Source organism: Peromyscus californicus, unplaced genomic scaffold, assembly GCF_007827085.1.
Source record: "Peromyscus californicus insignis strain IS unplaced genomic scaffold, ASM782708v3 Scaffold_13__1_contigs__length_99412109, whole genome shotgun sequence".
Taxonomy (NCBI): Eukaryota; Metazoa; Chordata; class Mammalia; order Rodentia; family Cricetidae; genus Peromyscus; species Peromyscus californicus.
Window position 1 is genome coordinate 55,864,204 of NW_026294424.1, and position 23,677 is coordinate 55,887,880.

Genomic DNA, 23,677 nt, shown 5'->3' on the forward strand with positions numbered 1-23,677 from the left:
TGTGGTCATGAATATGAATAACTGAGACATAACGTATGGTAGATCAAGGAAGTAACATACAAAATTTGAGAAAAGAAATCAAAATTGACATTATAGTAGCAAAATTAAAGATAAAAATTATTATAAATGTTAATAAACACTTTGATAAAGATGGGCCGGTGGATTTCATTCAGGGATTTAATGATTCTTAAAACATTGAGATATGGTAGGTGTGCGACTAATTTGACCGATGCAGCATTGCAAGAAGAATGTACTGAATATGGGAATAAGAATTGTATGAGAGGTGTCCTGGTTATTTATCTAATGCCATAACCAAATATTATAATCCAGGCAAATTTATAGAAGAAAATATTTAGTAGGGCTTACAGTTTCAGAGAGTGAGTCCATGACCACTCTCTGTCATGGTGGAAGAACATGACATCAGAGAGGCAGGTACAGTGCTGGAGACATAGCTGAGACCTTATATCTGACCCACAAAAGCATGAGGCAGGGAGAGAGTGAGTTAATTGGCAATAGAATGCTATGTGGGCTTTTGAAATTTCAAAGTCTGCCCCAGGTGACACATTTCCTCCAAGAAGGCCATATTTCCTAATCCTTCTCAAATAACTCCACCAACTGGTGATGAAGTATTCAGATATTTGAACCTATGGAAGCCATTTTTCATTCAAATCACCCTAAAAAGCACAAGTGATAAGAACGAGGTTATCTTCCCAAATCTGAAATTACTGATACAAAGACTGTGGAAGCAAAGTCAGAAAACAGTCAGTGCAAAGAAAGCAATGACTTCTGAAAATAGACAGATTTTAAATTCTGCTAAATCATGAACAATAGTAGAGTAAGAACCTTGGGATACTGTGGATAAAAATTTTTATAGATGATGAAATTTGAAGTTCAGACCTCAGCCAATTCCCATTCACCAAAAATCTCCAACCAGATCCAGGTAGAGTATTAAAAAGAAAGAAAAAACTGTAAGGTAGAATCAGTATTTTAAGAAGCAATTACTCATATGTTTATTTAGTGTAAAAGAACATTTTATTAATTTTCACATTTTCAACAATAGTCTTGCTTTGATCTGTTTATTAGTTTATGGAGTTATCTTCTTTTTCCTGTCCAGTATTGTCTGTGTTGATGCTCAATGAAATGTTACCATTAACAGAACATTACAACATGGCTGCGATTTCTAAGACACCTCATGACTATCTGTAGGTGTATTTCTTCTTTCCAGGAAAGGAAATTGGTTGCAAAGTCCAAAAAGATGAATGATTAGTTTCTGTGGATAATGTTGCAGAAACCGTAACATTAAGGGTGACAACAGTGTGAAAGTCTAAGACTTGTTGAGATTACTTATATGCAGGAGAATCATTTAAAAGAATGAATAGGAGAGCTATATTAATTCATAAGAGAATATTTAGTAATTATATTGATTTTGATAGCAATAAAACCAATACTCTTTGTTTCAAGTGCTACATTTGTGTAATGATTACTGTCAGATATTTTATAAAATACCATGTGATAACAACACTTTATGAATTGATCACAGAGATGTGAAGTAAATACTTTTTGAGGAGAAATTTTGCATTAAAAACTCATAAAAGATCTTAAAAGATTGCTGCTTACTTGTGTACTGTCTCTGACTTTCTCAGTTTCACTCTTGATACAGCTCAGGCCCACCTGCCCAAAGATTGCACCACCATAATGCCATACCAATTATCAATTAAGAAAGTGCCCCCTCACATGCCCATGAGCCTCTCCTATGGAAAAAAAATTATCTCAGTTAAGATTCCCTCTTCCCAGATATGTCTAGAATAATTCCTATGTGACAAAAACTGTCACACAGGTGATACTGGTCCGAAATGTTGTAGAGCCATGGGAGCTAGAGCCTTGCTGGAGTAAGTAGAGCACTTTGAACAAACCACTAGACTTTAGATCCCAGTGCCACTGTGTGCATGTTCTATATTCCCTGACTGTCTGATTAAAGATGCAGTGTGACTAGCTGTATCATTTTCTTGCCACCATGCCTTTTCCCTTTACAATGAACTTTTTTTCTTAAGTTGTTAGCTCAAATAAAACTTTCCTTTCTTTAATTGCTTCTTGTCAGTTACTAAGAAAAACAACTGAAGTTAATATCCAGAGTGGGTCCACTATTGTTCTGTGCCTCACAATGTCAGTTTTATGGCTTTAGAATTGGTGTAAAGGAGGAATGGAGAAGTGTTTAGGGATGTAGGCTAAAGAAACACTAGAGCTCTATAAGTAGAACTTAATGAGCTATACTAGTCTGATTTTCAAAGATTATGTCTAAGAGAAATACGGACAGTGGAAAAATCTTGAGATTTCAGAGTGGAATAAGGACTCTATCTCAAACCTGAGTAGGTATAATTTGTATTATATTATGGAAGAGAATTTAGCTCCTTTGACCATGTGCTTAAAATATGAATGACATCAAACTCCAGAGCAATGGATAATTAGTTTGGCAGAAGGTTCTGTGCTGTGACTACTTTTTACTGCTCTTATCTTGTTTTATAGCATGAAAGAGCAGCAAGTGGAACAGAATGATGTGAAAGACCTTCAATTTGGTGAGGAAATTTAAAATCATAGCCGGAGCAGGTGGAATTGCAACTCTAAGTATTAAAGAGATTACGATTCTTAAAGATAGACATTGTGGGATTTATTAAGGCAACTCCATATAGTTAAAAAGGGGGGTTATTTTGGCGGTTAACTTACAGCTAGTAACGGGGTTGGTTATGGGATCGGGAGAGGGCTGAGGTGCAGTCCAGTTGGGTTCTCTGGAGAACTCTGCTCAGGTCTACCATCCAGCATCCAGGATCACCAGAAACCAAGAGAGCTGGTACATCTGGATCTCTGGTCTTAAGGGCTCCTGTCTTGGCCCTGCCTCAGGACAGGTCATAGGTAGGCATGACAGTTACCAGAAGTTTCAGTGGGGGTAGTTCTTCCAGGTCAAAGCTGGAACAGCTACCCACTACAGATAGATTAGAGATAAATATAGTGTTTACTACTATTTAAAAATAGTGTTTAACTAGTTTCCCGTTTATCTCCCAGATTCATTACAATTAGACATATGCCCCCATCACTTCATTCATGAAAGTCTTAATCCTCACTCTTTGGGGTTTGATAAGTACTCCCACTTCTTTCATTGATAATGGAATGTTTCAATCATTATCATTTAGCATTATTAAAATTCTCCCTCTTCTTAGTTTCTGAGGATGATCACACTTTCTTGCTTATTTGGCTGCTTCTGCTTGCACTTTCATATGGTGTACTTCTTCAGTATGCCTTTTCACTCTGGACCTGTAATTACCAGTGTGCCTTAGGAAATAGAGCTCAGATCTGTCCTCTTTTCTTCCTCTAAGTCAGTGGTTCTCCAATGTGGGCTACATAGTCACAATACAAAAAAAAGTACGTGTGCATGTGTTAATTTAATTGGTCTGGAAGTGCTTGGCTATAAATAGCCTTTAAAATTGTTCAAGTGAATCTAATAGACATTAAGTGTTGAAAACTGTTAGCATCAGCTTGTCCCATGGGTTTAATATAGACTGGTGGCTCAAATTGATCACAGACTGAGCACTAACATCTATCTGCATTTTCAAATTCATACACTGAATAGACTGTGAGGTCTCTCTGAATGAATGCAAAATTCACAGGTCAAATTTTGTGCTCATGTCTCCTGTATAATTTCTCTTCTGTGTATGTTCTTTGTGTGAGTTGAGAAATGTCATTTATCCCATTGCTGAGAGTATCTTGTGTATCTCTAGCTCTCTCGCTCATACATGTTTAATTATCTCATAAGTACAGAGTAAACCACTTTAAAATACAGCCTGAATCCAATTAATTCTCATTTCACAGACTACTGATTTGACTCTGTCATCATGTACCTATATTACAGAAGCTCTGAAACCATCTTCCGGACTTTCTCTCTAGCTCCTAATAGTCTTTATTATTCCTTTTTAGATATTTGTTAATTTCAAAATAGTTTAACATACAACTTGCAAATAATTTTCAACAAATGAATACGATGTACAAAATAAAATCTCTGAATTTTGTATATAAATTTTAAATTTAAAATGAAGTAAAAAATAAAACAATGAACAGACAGCACTCTCCCTTAGTCTGCAGCTCCATTTTATTCTCACCAGGTATCTCTTTCTACATGAATTTGTGCAAGTACATGTGCAAAGTTTTAAAGTTACATTTAAACATAGCAGACAAGACAATTCATCTTAAATATCCATTAGCTTATGTTCTCTAATAAAGATGTTTTCCTTTCAATATTGTATTCTAGAAAGAGAATGTAGATAAAATACTACAAAGTATAATATCCACATTTCATCTAATGTGATCTCATCTAATTTTATATAAATCACCTATATTCTGAGGTGTTCTGAACACAAGTAAATAGAGAGGAAAAATGAAATGCAATGCTGAAAACTGAAAAACATCTCAGCTAGAACCCACCAATGTGTTTAATTATTAAATCTTGTAAACAGACACATGTAAGAACTTGTAAATCACTTTAGAATCTTCTATTCTAAGTTGTTCTATTGTCCTTTTTAATTTATTTACTTCTTATGACGTTGAAAGTTTGAGGAGTTCGGCAGCAACCGTTAGAGACTCAGGCGTTCGTTACATTTCCACTTCACAGAATGTAGACTGCTGTACTCTTAGGTGAGAGACTCAATAGAATTTACATTCTATACCATCATAGGCCGCCATCTTTGCAGATCACTGTAATGAATCATTTAAAGGATTTCTTTCCAGTCACATAAAAATGCATGAATCTGCATCTGTTGAACATGAGTATAGAATTGTAGTAGAGTCTAAATCCTTTTTCTCAGGTTTGGATGCTGACGATTTTTAAGCATTAACATCTACTTTTACTGATCAATAAGAAGATTGGAGTGTTTTCTACTCTAATGCTGCAAGGAACTCAAACTTCACCCATCTCTCTTATCCACACAAAAATGTACCCAAATTCTCTCTCTTTGAGGCCCTCTACCCTAACCTTACTCCAAAGCCTGAATTAGTCCTTTTTCTGCTCTATTTCAGGCAATTTTGAGAACAAGTTGGTCATCCTACATGATACCACAGGAAGCTTTATCATATAGATAATAAATCTTTTTTATGCCCTCTGCTTTATTTGACAACAGAAGTTTTAACATTCAAACGGTATTTGAAATTTGTTTACTACTAATACTGTTTTAATATTTAGTCACTTCGTATGAGGCTGGGAACAAATCATTTCTTCCTCTTGATTGTAATAAACTGCCATGATTTTCCACTCAAAAAATATTAAATGTTTTTGAAATTTCATCAGGTACACATCACAGGATTAACATTTAGTAACCACATACATTTAAAAAATATTTAAGACAAGACTGGGTGGCAAAACTACACGGAGAAACTCTGTCTTGAAAAAACAATAAATAAATAAATAAATAAATAAATAAATAAATAAATAAATAAATAAATAAATAATATTTAAGGCAAGCTATATTTTAAAAATCAATTTATTTGCTCTTTATACCAATTTTGTTCCACTTCCTTAAAAACTCTTTATACTCACAGTATGTAAAGTAATATTTTGGCATTTGTGTAAATATTCATTGTGAAATGTGCCAAAACAAAATTAGCATTGGTCATCATGTACAGTTTCTGTTGGTACATGGTGAAAACATTTGATATCTCTTGATGCAATATTTACTACAGACATCATAGTGTCCCTCGTGGATCCTACAATAGGTTGAAGATGTTCAATTTTGATGAATACCTCCCAATTTCCCCAGTCTCCTTGGCCCTAATAATCAGCATTCTATTATTTGTTTCTATGAGTAGTGCTCTTTTTCATTCTACTTAGAAGTGAGGCCATTCTTTATTGATTTTTTTTTATACCTGGAGCATTCCAATTATTATAATGTTCTTTGGGGGCATCCATGTTCTCATAAAAAAATGAAATAGTTTGGGGGCGGTGTGGGGGAGGCGGTGTGTGTTTGTGGTGGTGCTGCTGCCGATGGTCTGGGCATGGCAGGGGTGATATACATCAGCTGGATGGGATGTTTTGCTCTAAAGACAGAAACTATGAGTAGAGAAGGGGAATGTCTTCAAGTGCTGGTCTACACACCCCTTAGTGTTTGTCAGCAGTAACAACGACTGTAGCAAGGAAGGTCAGCGGCAGCAAATGGTGTCCAGAATGCTCCAGTACTCCAGAAGATCTCAGCTTGTGGATCTTTAACTCGCAAAGTGTTGTTATTCTCCCATAGTCCTGGGATTCAGTGCCACTTAGCGCTTGACAAAAGTTAACTCTGTAGCTTCTAGGTGGGCCTAGACATGGGAACCGCTCAGTCCTGCACAGCAGCCATTGTTGCTGCCCAAAGGCCTCAGCTATCTGAGACTCTTGGCCAAGAAGGCATGAAAGCTCTTTGCAATACTTGAAAGAAGCAGGCGCAAGCGCTGTAACATTTTATATCCTTCTGTTCTTTAGCCTTGGTGTTCCATGTTCTCTGTGTTTCCACCATCATTCTTGTTCCTTCTTGGCCACTCTGTTCAACTTTTCAACTGTACTTCATTGTTGTCTCCTCTTTCACAGTCACCAGGGCTCCTGACACAGCTATTGCTTTTGTGCTGTTGCTGCTGCTGCTGCTGCTGCTGCTGCTGATGATGATGATGATGATGATGCTATTCATCCTCATTCTTGGCATTCTTCATGTTTTACAGCTCTCTGTGCATCTGGTCATTCTGCAGATCTTTTAGACTGCTAAGCATTCCTCCCGCCTCTTTGTCAGCTGCCGGGCATCTTGCTGTACCGATATGTCTGTGACTCAGCATGCTGCTTGCTCCACTGTCACTGCTGCTTCATTTTTTTCACATTACAAGCTTAGACCTCACTACTAAAAGTACAAAGGAAAAAGCCAACAGAGTAAAGAAAGTTGTGGAACCTAATGTTGCAGCACCAAAGGAGGTAGCTAAGAAGAGTTTATCTCAACCATTCAACTAGTGAGACCAACAACTTGCTTTTAGAGTCAGAGAAAGGGTGCTTGCATCAACCATAACACACCTCATAGACAAAGGAAGATGTTTTCACCAGCTACAGCTCTGCCCCTTTACCACCTGTCACTACAGTCCCTCTAGTGAACACTAAGGAAAGTGTTCCAATCCTGGCTGAGGTAGAAGGGATTGTAAGATCATTGAGAATTTAAGGATTGGAATAGCAAAAAGTCCAGCACAAACTGAGATAGCCATGCCTATATCCACACCTTCATAAGCACAGTAAATCAGCTTGTTTTATCAAATAAAATCAGTGTGTTGAGAGCAGTCGATGTAAGGGTAACCATCTGCCTTGTTGACAACATTCTCAAGATGGGGCACCAATGCAGAGTATAACAGCAGCCAAATATCAAATTAAACTGTCACTTGTGCAACATCTTTGCTTCTCTGTATGAAAATGAGCACCATAAGGAATGGTTGTAATAAAGTTTTAAATAAATTATCATTTGCTCTAATGATGATTTTAATAGTTCATTAAGGATACTTAACATCTTCTCAGTATCCCAAAAAGAAATAGGGCCTCCTTATCTGTCTCATAGCTACGTGTGTGTGTGTGTGTGTGTGTGTGTGTGTGTGTGTGTGTGTGCATGTCTGCCTAGCACATTTTCTTTATTAAATTTATACATACACACTCATACCTATCTCATAGGTTATCTATTTAGCACAATGTTTCAGGGAACATGGAAGCATAGATCTCTTTGAGGTAATTATTCTGTTTTGTTTATATATGCACAGAGTTTTTTCTATCTAATATTATTTTAATTTGAAGAATATCCTTTTGCATTCAGATGTCCTGGTACCTATATCTCTTTATTTACTTTCATTTCTTTCATCGTCAACTGTTTTCCTCAATAGAAAATAATGACTTATCCATTAGTCTTTTTACAATATCTTAAAACATATTTATCAACTGTTGTGTGACGTCCACGGATCTGTCTGAGAATTACTATGCAGAACTGGTCAACCAGGTAGATTTGCTTTCAACACCTGTCTCATTCTGATGAACAAAGCTTTAGTTGTGATGGATCCATGTGCTGAATTTCCTCCTATCCTCTGCTACTGCCACTATGCTTCTTCTCCTCAGACTTCGGTAACACCTGCATGATTGAAGTGGGAACTTCTGCTAGTTCTTCATTTGTCAGCAATAAGCAGAAAGCTTAATGTTCATTACATGATAAGAACAATTGTAAAAAATGCAGTAAAGATAGAGCTGTAAATTGAAATTAGTCTGTTGGAAAATATTCAGGCAATCATTAGATTTTAGCTTTAATGAGGTACTTTGCTCTTTGAGACCTGATTGCTCATACAGTTTGAAACCTCCTCAGCACATTACTTTCAACTAATTATGAGAATTTAACTTTAGAGATGAATATAGTAAAACACAGTTGATAATTATCATAATAAAATCTCAGGGATGTTTATATGAGATATTTCCCAAACAAACGATTTCTTCTTCCATAAAACTTCAAAAATCAATCTTTCATTTGAAAAGAAATAGCTGAATAGACTTTTATATGAATATTTTATAATTATTCTTAACAGGATAAAGGTAACTAAGGAGTTGGTAGGTTTCTGCTATTAGAAAAGAATGTAGGATTAATTTTGAAACCTCTGAATTCTGAGATAATTGGTCATAATTATGAAGGCAATATTATCATTAAAATAACAAAACAATTGATAGTATTTATTTCATCATATAACACTGTTGGAGGGGTACACACATAGCATAATAGCAGTAAAGGTAACTTTCAATCATGTTAATACTATATACTGTTAAATAAACTACTTTCAAAGTCTTTATGGTGCACATTCATTTAAAACGTAGATACATTAATTATTATCACATAAATTATGGAAAACTAAGAATTAATTTGAGCAATAAATTTACTATATATATATTTATATCTATGTTTGCTTTTATAATTATGATCAATTATTTCATAATTCAGAGGTTTTCAAAATTAATGCTACATTCTTTTCTAATGGTAGAGCCCTAATAATTCCTTAGTTACCTTTCATATATATGGATATGCATATATCTATATCTATATATTTACATATATATCAGTCCTATATTCATTATGATGAGTGCAAGAGTGCAATTCCAGATCATCTTAATTGTATCCATACTATCACACTATGTTTTAACTTTTGCATACACACACACATACACATATACTTACATATATGGCAAATTTCCTTTCAGTAGTAAGCACAACGATCAATTTTAAATAACTGATATAATAAAAATACATGAATATGTCCTTCCCCTCTTTTTCAAGAACATCTTGCTATAGTTATTCTTATTTTGATAATGTGAGGTGATACAGTGCCTATATAATGAATAATAATAATAAAGTGAATGTTTTGTTATCATGACAGCATTGAGGAAGTACAAAAAGGTTTCTTCAGTGAAATCACTGTAACACTGCAGCAATTGATCCCTTGATTTACAGGATCACTCTGTGACTAAGGAGAGGGGAGCATGTACAACATGGATAATGTAGATTGTATTGGATGGTGCAAGATTTGGTCACAAAACCCAAAACGGTGAACAATTTAAAACATATGCCTTGAATATTTTTAGAAATCTCTAGGTAACGGTCTTGGATTGTATTTGACTTTGGATATCAAAAATTATGAAAAGTAAAATGTTGGGTAAAGCAAAATTACCATAGAGAACATTTTGCATGATTAAAATAATTTTCTCTGGGAACTAAGAGAGTTATTGAATAATACTTGTCATTACTGTTTCATAAATCAATTCTGCAGCTAGTCAGAGATTATTTCAAAAAGTTATAGCACCTTTACAATTTCATTTTCTGTATAATGTGTTTTTAATGTCTAGTTAACACTGATTTTATTAACTTGTGGTATTTGAGTATTCAATTTACACTATTGAAAAATGTGTAGGGCTACACCAGACACAACTTGTGTCTTGAAATTAGAAATTTATTAAGCTATAGATACATATAAAACTTCCCATAGAATTCTATGATAATCATGAGTGTGCTGATATCTTTCAACACAATATTTTCAGATTCTTTCTATGTATAACTCATAGTGATATTTATGAAGAATACATAAAAATTATTTTTGCTAATTTATGGAATCTTGATAATGGTTTCTATCCTTTATGTGTTATTGTACATTTTTTAAAGTCTGTGTATGAGATATTATGTTAATCCGCATCCAAGTCAACAGTTACTATCTCTTAACTATTTTGCAACAGGCATTCACAGAAGGGTGAGGTACCATTTTGGTGTGTTTTTTACATCACTGATGACTGGGGATACTGAATAGCATTTCATAAGAATTTTGATAATTTCTGTGTCTTTTTTTCTCATTCATTCTTTTGTTTCTAGTTTTAGAAACAGGACCTTAATGTGCATATTAGGCTGATCTGAAACTCGAGAATATCCTACCTTTCACCATCAACATGCTGGGATTGCAAAAGTGTGCCTTCACAATAAATTTAAGTTTGTTACTGATTGTGTTGTATAAGATCTCACAAAAATTTCAGATAATTAACATCTTGCCAGATAATATTATCACAGTTCTATGACTCATTATTTCCCTCTGTTTAATATTTAATTTTCTTTGAAGAAGTCTTTGCATTTAGTACATCTAATAACACTCAAAATTACAGAGCTCACAATAGTGGTGCTCTCTGGAAATCTCAGTATTTTGGAGGAGTTAAGAGAAACAGTGAGAGTTTTCTGCAGGCCAGCCAGGTCTAAGTGGCAGCTAAATGTCAATAGAAGCTGAATAGTGAGGCACAAGGATTGGGCTTGGAACTTAATGCCAGAGTTCTTGCCTAGAATGTGTAAGGTCTGGAATCCAATCTCTAAGAAAAAATAAAAACGAAAACCAAAACACAGCACACACACACACACACACACACACACACACACACACGCACACGCACACGCACACACACACACACACACACACACATCAGAAAGAAATGCAACAAAAAGAAAGTAGAGAAAAATCAAGATAACAAATTAGTGATAAATTTGTAATTTATTTAACTTGTGATAATTTTTTTATTTACTTCAATTTGGTTTGAATTATTGTACTTTGAGATGTGATGGGTATGCACAATTATTAATGCAGTCAGTGCGCCTATCCAATTACATTACCAATTTCATGGCAAATTCATCATATTAGTTGCTTCTCAAGGAGTATTTCTGCTTTATTTTAGTGATAGTGCTTTAGTCATTTCTGCTGATTGTCACCAAATACCTTAGATATTTAAAAAGAGAATATTATTATTATTATTATTATTATTATTATTATTTATTGCAAGTAGGGTCTCAGTTACTCTGCAGTCCAAATTGGCCTGGTAACTCACTTAGTAGCCCATGCTGGCATTAAACTCATGAACAGCTCCTAGTGCTGCGCTTTACAGATTTGAGCCACCATAGATGGCTAAAAGTAAAGGAACTTTATTTTCACAATTTTGGAAATTACATTTCAAATATGAGGATGCATGCCTGTCCAGAATCTATCCAGCGCTGTTTCTTCTTGGTGTCTCCAATCCACCTGCTCCCTCAGTCACCACATTGCAGACAGAGATCTGTGCTGCTCTATATTTCTTATGAAGATGCTAATGAAACCATGGATACTATATCCTCATCTGAACTTAATCTCCATCCAAATATCTTCTAAAGGCATCACTTCTAAATGCTATCATTTTAGAGGGCAGGTCTTCCTTACCTAGATTTTAGGGTCACATTTGTCAGTCCGTAACACATGGGCAATATTTCAGAACACTTTCTCTTGCTCAGATTACTCTCGTATATACAGTTCATTTCCATGACATAAAAGCAGATGTGAGAAATTAATGTATAAATACTTCCTACCCTACAAATACCTTCATTGTTATTGCTGAAAGTAGGGATGTGGTATTTGAGGTTATGAACTATCTCAGTTTATTCAGCAGGAAACTCATCTCCAAATGAACCACATTTTTACTAACATCTTTGCCAAACATACCCATACTCACAAAAAAGGATTCCAGCTGCCTTGCTAATTTTTTAGACGTCAGCTAAGTCAAGCACCCCACTAGTCACAGGTGACAAATAATGCTCAAACATCTGCTAGCTAACAGTATCATCTGGCCCATTTACTATCACTGGGTTCCTGATATTGTACCCACAGGAGATGTTCAATAAATACTGAATGAAATGCTTCTACCTGTTGAGAAGAATAAATAAAGCCGTAGTATGGAGGCTAAAGGTACCATAGCCCCTTGTCTTTTAGAAGGAATAGTTGCTGGTCATGAGAAGTGTGGGAATGGTCCACAGCATCAATGCATTTTCATAGCACAGTCTGAGTTTAGTGTGAAGTCTGGTCCAAAAATAGGTCAATTCCCCTGGGAGTAGTTTTTGGATTTAGGAGAAAGATAAATTCAGTTTCTGCCCAGTTTGTTTTCAAAGCAAGCAGTGATCCAAATGATTAAACTCCTACCACTGGGGATAGTTGCAAGGCAATGTTTCAACTAGCTAACAATGAGTCAACAAATTGCAAGCTATTTGGCATACTGCCCATAAGAACAGTTTGTTTTAAATATTCTCAGATAAAGTATAGAAAATTCAATAAAATGAGACATTTTTTCAAAGATGTAACACAATACATTTTAAATAGAAGTTTAATGTTCTAATGTTGTTCATGTTAAATTTCAAAGACTTAATTTTGTTGATCTGATATAATTATTTTTACATCTACCTAAATAAAATATATTAATTATCTTTCACTATCACAGTATATACCTCTTAATGACTAAGAACGGTACTGTTTCTTTCCACACACTTTGCATTTTATTTTGTGAATATATTAACTTCTTCCAGGCAGTGATCCCTAATTTTCCTTTTGCAGTGAATACATATTTCCCCCCTCAGTTGAGTAACCACCTTCCATTTTTACTGAGAAGATGGAAATAAATAGAAGAGAAATTCCATTTTTTTTCGATAAAGTTATGTAACAACTCCTATCTACTTATTCTCTTCTCAGAACTTAATGATATTCAATGCAATGGCCAACACCTGTATTTCATCAAAATTACTATGACTCAGAAGATTCATTTGTCCTTTTTTATTTATTGGCTATTATCAAGCTACGTCTGTTGCTCTTGGTGTTCTCAGCAACTCCTCGCCTCTCTGCCTCCTCAATATGTCCTTTCAAGGCACCAACTACCTCTCTAGGCCTTCTCACAAAAAGACACAGAGATTTGATGATGTAAGCAAAGTATTCCATAATATTCGTTGCTCTGGGAGGTGATCATCTTGGGAGCCATCTTTGAGTTTATTCTGCCACATGGTGGACACATTTTTAGCTGTTTTCTATGGTTACCTTTGTAATTTGCACATTGGTTCCATAACATTCTACTAACTTGAGTGTATAAAGCAGCATTAATTTCTGCAACAACTGTGAATAATACAAATAAGAAAAATAGTAACATTAAAATGATGATTTACTAGGAAATAAACCTTTTTAATTAAAGCTTGAATTTTAAAGCATTAATTTCCATTGTCTCTCTTAAAGAACACCACAAAGTCTGTAACTCCACAGTAGGGATACTACTTTGCTTGAGGTAAATGGTTTTAACTTGTCTTTCAAGTGACAAATTTAACTGTAATTGATTGATTATGATAATTAATAAAATAAATGCACTGATTGTCAACCTTACATCACTATGCATTTGTGTTTTAGCTTATGAAATAGAATTTGTTCCTTAAAAGGATGTTAAAATCGTACATTAAGCTACATTTATAATATGGTCAGAAACAAGCATTATCTTTCCAAGATATATATTTTATGTTTTACATTCAGATAAGCAAAACTCTCTTAACAAGTTCTAACAAAGGACAAGTTATACTCTCTCAGCATGTGATTCCCCATGTTCTTAGAGTGTGTTACATGTTTAAAATGGCAGTGTTTGTTTAATAAATGCCTGAGACATATATGTGTTCAGCAGCATATTTTCTATAAATACATCTCTGTGTACAGTGAGCAAGAGATGCATTCCTACAAACTCAGGCACCATCAGATTCTGCAAGGCAATCCTACATGAAAGGTGCCAATAAGATGAATGAATAAGAAGTCTGTGATCTCTCCACCAATGAGCATTTTTAGATGAATGGGAAAAAGCGATGCATATATACCTGAACTTACAAGACTGACAAGGAAAGTTAACTACTTAGTCACCAATGAAGTAATATTAGCTAGTCAGCTTAAAGTAATACAGTGTTTATATTTCTTAAATATCTTTTAAACATATCTTTTTGTCACATTCTGTATAGTTTATTTTGTTATCTAGGAAAAATCTTCACTGGCTTACATTTGCACTTAATAGAAATGCAATAGCCTGCTTATTGCTTAGACGCCTGTGTCAGTGAATGAAATTCTGCTCTCAAAATACAAAATATGGAGCTAGTTGGGAGAAAGCATGTCTGCAATCCCAGCTCATTGGATGAAAAGGCAGGATAATTGACCATTTGATGCCAGCTTGAACACCAGAGTGAGTCCTTGTTTAATCAAATACACATAAACACATATATTTTAATAAAACAGTTCCAATTTCTATCATCTTAGACAGCTATACTGATTGTTATTCAGCAAAAAATGTAATACAAATTAAGCTACAATAATGTTTTTGTTTTGTATTTTTGAGACAGAGTTTTTCTATGTAGTCCTTGCTGTCCTAGAAGTCACTGGCCACCTGTCTCTGCCTCATTATTGATGGGATTAAAGATGTGCACCAGAACTACCTGTCTGGTAATAGTTTTAAAATATCTATATTATTCAATTTGTATACAATCACTCCAAAGTTATTTAAATTAATCTCATTAATTCTTTTTATCCAACATAATGTTTTTGTTCATTATTTGGGGATTTTGATGTACCCCAGTCACACGCTAGTCCCATTCCTCCTGGGATCAGCCTCCCACCTTCGTACCCTCCCTTCCCCCATTAAAAAATACAATTTGTGTTGCCCATATACTCACTGGAGCATGGCTAAACTCCCAGTATCCAGACAATTAAAAATAACTGAGTCCTTCCCCATCCACTTGCCACAAACTATCAACTATGAAGAGCTACACTTTGGCATCTTTATCACAATTTTTAAGGACTTTCTTCAATGGCTTCCTGTCCAAACTGTTTCCTTTTGTGGGAGAGGCAGTGTTGTTGTGGAATCTTTCAATGTTCTTCATTCTCACTTATGTGTCTGGACTCAGAATTGTTATCAGACCCAGTGACTACTTGTCAACATTAATGATTGAAAATATAAGAAAAACTGAAAAAACACAAGTAGAACAAAATTACCTTATAATTACTTCAGTTTCAATTAAATACAATTAATCTCAAGGCATTATTTATTTAGCCACAAGGATGTGGTTTATTTTTCTTTATGCAAGATTGCAGTACTAGCATCAAGTTGAAAGGTTGATCTCTCAGGAATAAGTACACAGAGGGTGCTATGGGTATATCTCAGTTACAGCTATTTATCTACCAATGGGCATTGATAGCAAATTTTCATATGTAAAATACTTCCAAATTTGATGATAAGCCAAAGTGAAAAATAGCATGTGAAGATCTTTCCAAAGAGTCATGTGGCATAAATATAATATGCAAATTATCAACCTCTAGAGGACCAGTTATCTATCTGTAACTCAAAATCTTATAATTTACCATTGACTGTTGTATAGATATTTTTGTTACTATTTTCAAATGGTAGATATGTATTTGCAGTTATAAGGATTCTACAGCAGAGAAGTTAGGAGAGATAGTGGAATAAATCTCCGGTCTGTCATGTTCTGAGACTTGTCTGACGTAGACTTCTATGGACTAGCTTCTAAACAGAAATTGCTTCACAGGATTGAAAGGTACTAGATTATCCTAGTTGAACAACTTTCACTTTCCCGTCTATGGTTAAACTGAGCTGTCATATCACATACTTTTAGAGACAGAGTTTTAAAATTTAAATGTGTATTCCTACAAAACCCCTGGAAATTAGTCCAAAATTTAGGACATAAGTATTCAAATTCAAGGAGTATTTTATTTACTTGTCAAAATATTATAAAAATAGGCAAAATGTAGATATAACTCACATCGAAAATGCTCTTCTCATTAATAATAGGTACTGTTTTCATAGCTTTTATTTTTACTAGCCCTCACTCCAAATAACTCACACATACATTTCACATAGTTTTTTAGGTCATTGTTTTACAAAGAAAGTGTTATTATATAAAGAGGCAAACTAATTAACATATTAACATGTAAACATATTAACTATGCTTGCATTTATTCATATGTACACTGCTCAATTTAGTTGACTAGATATATCCCTTCAATTATATTCCTTCTGAGCACATACCAAAGTGACCCTATTTTCTACTACAGAGATGTATATGCTCATCCATATTCATAGCTGCTCTAGTCATAATAGGTAATAAATGAAATCTGCCTAGATGCCCATCATTTAATGAAGAGACTATGAAAATGTGCAGCAAACATACAATGAAATTTTATTTAGATTTAAAGAAAATTGAAAACATTACAGTTCCAGGTAAGTGGTTAGAAGTTTAAAACATTAGACTGAGTGATTTAACCCATATCCAGAAAGATAAGCATCACATGGCCTCACTTATATGTGAACTTCAGTGTTGAATTTTCTAAATCTGTGTCTTCAATTTGACATATCTATAGAGTAGAGGGAATTGAAAGAGGTCATTGGTGAGAGGCAGTGGAAGGATTGAAGGGATAGCAAATTGTGGTAGTTTGAATAAAAATGGCCCCCAAAGGCTCATAGATTTCAATGCTTAGTTACCAGGAAGTGGCACTATTTGAAAAGATTAGAAGGATTAGCAGGTGTGGCTTGTTACAGGAAATGTGTCACTGGGAGTAAGTAGTCTTTGAGGATTTAAAACCCCATTCCAAGTGCAGAGTCTCTCTCTCTCTCAGCATAAGGATCAGAATGCAGCTCCCAGCAACTTCTCCAGTACTGCTTATACCACCATAATGATAATGGACTAAAACTCTGAAACTGTAAGCCAGCCCCAATTAAATGTGTTCTTTTATAAAAGTTCTCTTGTTTTGGTGTCTCTTCACAGGAATAGAATGGGGACTAGAACAGGGATAGTTGACTATAGATTATGTAAATAAGGAAAGGTGGGTAATTGGGAAAGAGGTTTAATTGGGAGAGTGATAAGAGAGTAATGTAGTAAGGGTGTTTGAAAATACTCTATGGAATTCTACTATAAATAAGCTTCTTATTTACACACACACACACACACACACACACACACACACATATATGTTATATGTTATATATGTGTATATGCATATGTATATGTAAAGATCTGCATACAGTAGCTATCTTACCCAGGAGATAATGTTCCTTCCAGTGGCCATAGGTTACCAAATCCTGCCAAAAGTTGATAAGGTAATTTAAATCCTAAGATGTGGTAAAACTGATGTTGACATTTCTAGTATTATCACACAAATGAGATGAGTGTTCAAAAGCCAACCATGAGGGCAAGGGATCCTCCGTGGCCTCCACGACTCCCAAATCCTGTAACAGCAGCATTAGCATCAACTGAAATTTCTCAAGTCTGCCAATTAGCTTTCCCCAAAGACATACCATATTGAAGCCAGTGAGGTAGGTGACTACTAGGTGTAAGGCCAAGATGCAATGTCATAGTGGTATGGAGTTAGGTTTTAAGTAAAGATGAGGACATCAGAGGACTTTCACGTTTTCACAGTCTCAGAAAAGCAAAGGTATCTCTGGTGTGACTATTAGGGACACAAGGCACAAATATGTTAAGGAAACAAGTCATAGAAGCCTTAGAGTTCAAAGACTGCTGGAGCACTTATTCTACATAGACAGAATGGTTGGGGGCACTTTAGCTTACCAAGTTCAGTACACAAGCACACTGTCACTATGATAGAAGCATCTTAGGCTTCTGTTTTAAAGAAAAAAAAACCATCATTACTGCTTCATTTTTTAACTGCAAATCTTTTTGATTCAGGAAGTATTATTTTTTACATATTTAGGTTTGTGAGATTTAGCAAGTACGATTAAAACCGGTAATAGTGGAATACAAAGGACATGCCCATGTATTGAACACATGATGCTGGCCTCTCCACTACTGGAGCCTAAAGGAACTTTTCAGATATTTCTACTAGAGGCAGAAAGTTAGGCCACTGGTAGAGTGAGCACTGAAAAGGCATATAGGAACTCAGGTCTCTTCCTTTGCTCTCCACCTCTTGGCAGACAGGAAGTGAAAAGGTGCTCCTGCTGCAAGCTCCTACCATGATGCCCTGTGAAGAGACAGGACACAGGAATCATGGACTGAAACTTCTGAACCTGTGAGTCTAAATAAGTCCTTCTTCTTTGAGTTGATTTTCTTAGTTATTTTATGGCAGTGATAGGATTTCAGCATATTTAGATCAAACTAAATGTTATCACATTATAATTAGTCCCCAATGCTGCACAGGACAGACATAAAACATTAAATGTTTTCACCTCAATCTAATTGGGGCTGCTGCATGTTAACTAGTTAGATTTCGTGATTCAAGCACTAAGCTGTGAAGACTATGCTGGCAGAATGAGATCAGTGAGTACTGTATTCCTTTACTTTGAGACAAAGCAGAGAGGAGAATTGATAGGAAACTTTAAAGTCCCCTAGCTTGTCTATTAAACTGGGAACTGAAAATCCTCAAGCACTCAGTGAATTCAAAGCAGATAAGTCTGTAGATGTCACTTGTTTCCTAAGAAAACAAAGAAGAATCTTGGGGAACTAAAAAATAGGACCAAAAGTGCTTTGCCTAGGAGGTGACTTAAGTACAAGCCCTCAGGGGCCACTGGTGACAGATGTATCATCAGAGTTTTTAATACAGTAATCTGCCGAGAGTGATTTTTCTAGCTTAAGTAAACACAGGAGGGATAAGCTATACTTTTCAAAATCATGACACTTAAACAAGCATAAAGGGAACATATGTCAGTGATTAGAGTTAATTCACAAATGAGAAGACCATTAAGATATTAAAACTAATTTAAAAGGATTATAAAAATCATACTCCTATATGTATAATAGATGACGAAATAAGTCTGCTAATAAAAATTGGTTAACAACATACAGGGCAAATAAGCATAATAGATTCATCTTTTCTACAGGAAAAATATGCCTGTGTGTTCACAAACAAAATGTATTTGTATTTATATGAGTATTAAGCTTTATCCTTTAAGTCTATCCCTAATTGCTATAGCCTTACACAGTCAAAGGGTATGCTACCCAACACCCTGCAGCTACTGAGAAGATACAGCATGAATTTATCTAGTTTAACTCTTTAATATATTTTCTTGTCAATGAAATTTCTTATCAGTGACACTTTTTCTCACCAGAAAGGATACTCAGGCATATACTATTCTATGGAAATATTGAGGGAAAAACTTGTGTGGCTTTGTAAAAGCCTTCTTACCAAAAATGGGAGGTTTTATGAATAAGTGACTTTAAAAATCAATCTTCATGATTACACCTTCAGGATAAAGTGGTAGTACTTCTTTAATTTCTGCCTCTTCTTATGTGGTTCTAGCCTCTTTGGTTTCTTTTGCATTATTCTCGGGTATTTTTAAATTTTTATTGTTTTATTTACTTTTTATGCACACAGGCTAAGATATTCATAGAACGCTTGCTCAAGTTAGGATTAGGTGCAGCTGCCTATTATATTTGATAATTTCAGCTCTCTATCAATGTATCATTTTGAAGGGTAGTAGGAACAGTCTAGACAATCCTAGGAAATTGCAGTTGGCTCATGGTTATTTAGAATATATGTACACTGCACTTTCTTTCATCACTCAGTACTTTGTCTTTCCATTTCTCAACCCTCTCATGTAAATTTTGTTTACATGTTGGAAGATGTGTTCATTTTTATGGTTTTATGGAAAGACATTGAGTTGGGTCACTGTGTGTACCCACTAAGTTTTCAAAGAATTTCCACTAAACATGACAATACTTCCAATGCTGTTCTCAAATGGTACAGAGCTAATCAATCTATGATTTACTGTTTGTGGTATCACTTTGTCCAGGATTCAACAACCTCCTTCCCCTACTTGTTACTCTGGCTTTATGATCACAGTCATGTCAGATTTAGCACATCAGTAAAAACTGGCGACCTCAACACTCTTTGTTAAAGAACAACATTTCTCTATACAGCCTTGGGCTAGCTCATTTCTTTATATCTCTCTTTTCCTATCTGTGATTTAGAAAATAACTCCAGGATGTTATGAATGCAACAAGGTGAAGTTAAGAAGGACATGAAAGAATACTACAAAGTCTGTTCCTATTGTTTTAAGATAAAATGATCTAGTGTACATTGTACCAGCTATTAACTACCACTACATCTGTTGTGCAAGTGAAGAAAGTACGGAAAATACTCCAGCAACTCTCTATAGCTTTCCTGGGCCACAGGTGATTGGTTCATAGTGTGTTTCATATTATGATTATCTTACTATTCCATCTATGAGTAATAAACATGCTTTATGTAACTTATTATGTGAATATACTATGGGGAATCATGGAGTGGCCTGGTCTAGCTGCCTTGAGAGACGTGCTTCATAGATTTTTAGGAATAGAGTCCATGGCTTCTGGGACACTGTACACCTTTCAGTTCTGGAGAAACCAAGGCACTTCTTCAGGCAGTGAAGCATTCAGGCTGCCTTGTGTTTCTCTCTGTTTCTTAGAGGCCAGTGAAGAATCTAGAAGCTTTACAGGATAAATGGTCTTAGACATTAATCTTGTACACCCTGTAGAGCTTGCAAACATCTTTGTATCCTGGCAGCCTACTATTGTATTGATTCTGGCAATTGCCATTATATTCTGTTTCGGATAAAGGTATAAAAAGTCTGATTTGGAATAAACTTGTCACAGTCTCAGTTCTGCTGAGATCTCTCTGGCATGATTAAGATTCATATCTCACTGACCATATCAGATATCCTTGACCTAGTACTTACTAGGTCAAGTAAGCACTGGTGTTTACAGTAAACACTTATGAGATCTGAGAAAGCAAAGATTAATGAAACATCAAAAATCATTACCTAAATTGTGACCCAATGTGGTAGGTCATGTAAGGTAAACTTCACCCCAAAGACCTTCATGAAGCTGCCTCTAGTCTCACAACCTAAACACATCCAGTATCAGAATTTCGGTAGCTGATGTCTCACTTGGACGCAGAGAAGCAATGGATACAATCTCTTGTCTAGACTGCAAACCACCAGAATGATCCCTTGTTACATAGCACAGTAGTCAAGAAGGATGAGACAAGTAGTCTCCAGATCCATAGCAACACCTTAGACTCCAGTGTGACTATTGCCCCTTACACGTTCACTCTTATGCTAATACTGTGGTCTGTGGTGGTATTGTCTTCCCCAAAATATTGTGCATGCTAATAAACTTACCTGGGGTCAGAGACAGAGCAGCCACAATATTAAACATAGAGGATAGGCAGCGGTAGCACATGGCTTTAATTCTAGCATTCCAGAAGTTATATAAGGCATGAAAACCAGGAACTAGAGCTGGTTAAGCTTTTAGGCTTTGAGAAACAGTTCAGCTGAGATCCATTTGGATAAGGACTCAGAGGTTTCCAGTCTGAGAAAACAGGATCAGCTGAGGAACTGGCTAGGTGAGGGGGCTGTGGCTTGTTCTGCTTCTCTGATCTTCCAGCATTCACCCCAATACCTGGCTCTAGGTTTGTTTTTACTAATAAGACCCTTTAAGATTCCTGCTACAGTGGTCTCTGCATCTGCTCAAAGAAAACAGGAAACGTCTTCCTTAGGTTTGTAAAATAAACTGGAAAATTTTTCAGAACACTTTTTTTTCAAAATGAAAATCTTGAATCTTGGAAAAAAATTAATCTATCAGAACATTTTTTCCATAATGCTAATTTGAAAGTCAAAGGTGAAAATGGTTGGTTTATTTTTAATTTTCTGTTTCCCTGCAATCACATCTTACATAGCAACTGACTGGCCTTGAATTCCCTAGATATCACCTCTAGGAGAAACATGAAGATGAGAAAAGATACTACTAAGTGCAAATTTAAATGGTGGAGGAAAATATGGGTGAGGAGGTTATTTTTCAAAGCTAACAGATCTTTGGGAAGATACTATGGGTACCACTTAGGGTTCACATTCAGAATCAGTGCTATCCTTTCCCACACCCGCCTGGAGTGTTGCTGACAGTAATTCTCATATCAAATGAAATAGAAGCTCATTTGAGGTCCCTAGTTGTTTGCCTGCTTACCTTGTTACTGTTGATACTGTCACCAGAACATAACTTTTTCAGTTCTTGGAAGGAAACTAAAGAAGAGAAGCTCTCCAAGAATCCTCCATGGCTTCAGCACCAGATTGGGATTATTAAGATCCTTGCCTCGTGGTTGGTGCAAATTCCAGCTTCTCAGCATATCCACAGTGTATATAGATGGCTATTATTGAATGGTCTAGTCACTACTGTCTAAACTGATCTAATAAACCATGTTTTAATATGCATGTGTGAGTGTTCATATTCTATCAGGTGCGTACCTCTAAAGAATGATAGAGAAGAATCTTCCCTCTGTGTATCTTGTTTTCTCTAAATCTTCTTCCTTATAAGGAAAATCATTGGATTTATGACACACCCTCCTCCAACTTGACCTCATTGTGTGTGTGTGTGTGTGTGTGTGTGTGTGTGTGAGAGAGAGAAAGAGAGAGAGAGAGAGAGAGAGAGAGAGAGAGAGAGAGAGAGAGAGAGAGAGAGAGGAGAGACAGAGACAGAAACAAATTTCAGTCTGTATTCTAGATCAACTTGTAAATCTGACATTTATAACTTACTCTTCATATGAGCATATATTTCTGTTTGTAATTTGTGTAGTCATGTCTATTTTCCAACAAATCATTTATAATTAATACTAATAGGATTATTACTATATGATTTGTATCTTTTCTTTCCTATTTTAATAATATTATAAACTATAGCTCTACTCTTCAACATTTTCTAATTCCCAGATTTTTCACTCCTCTACCTTCCATGATAAGTAAACAGAGATAAAGAATAACACACCTGTCTCAGTTAGGGTTTTTATTGCTGTAAAGAGACACCATGACCACAGCAACTCTTATAAGGAAAACATTCAATTGAAGAGGCTTGATTACAATTCAGAGTTTCAGTTAATCATCATCATGGCAGAAAACATAGTTGGTGCAGGGAGACTTGGTGTTGGAGGAGTAGCTGAACATCCTACATCTTATAAGCAACAAGAAATGGACTGAAACACTGTGCTGGGGAATATCTTTCTGTATGCTGTAAATATATGTTGTTCCCATTGATTAACAAATAAACTGCTTTGGCCTATGGCAAGGCAGCTTAGAAGCAGTTGGGAATTCCAAGGAGAGAGACAGGGAAGAAGAAATGTAAAGGCAGAGAGATGGGAGCCTGCTGCTGAAAGAGCAATAAGGTATCAGCAGATGGGTAACACCACAGCCATATGGCAACATATAGATTTATAGAAATGGATTTATTTAAAATGAAAGAGCTAGCTGGCAAGTGGCTAAAGCCATAGGCCATACAATTTGTACATAATA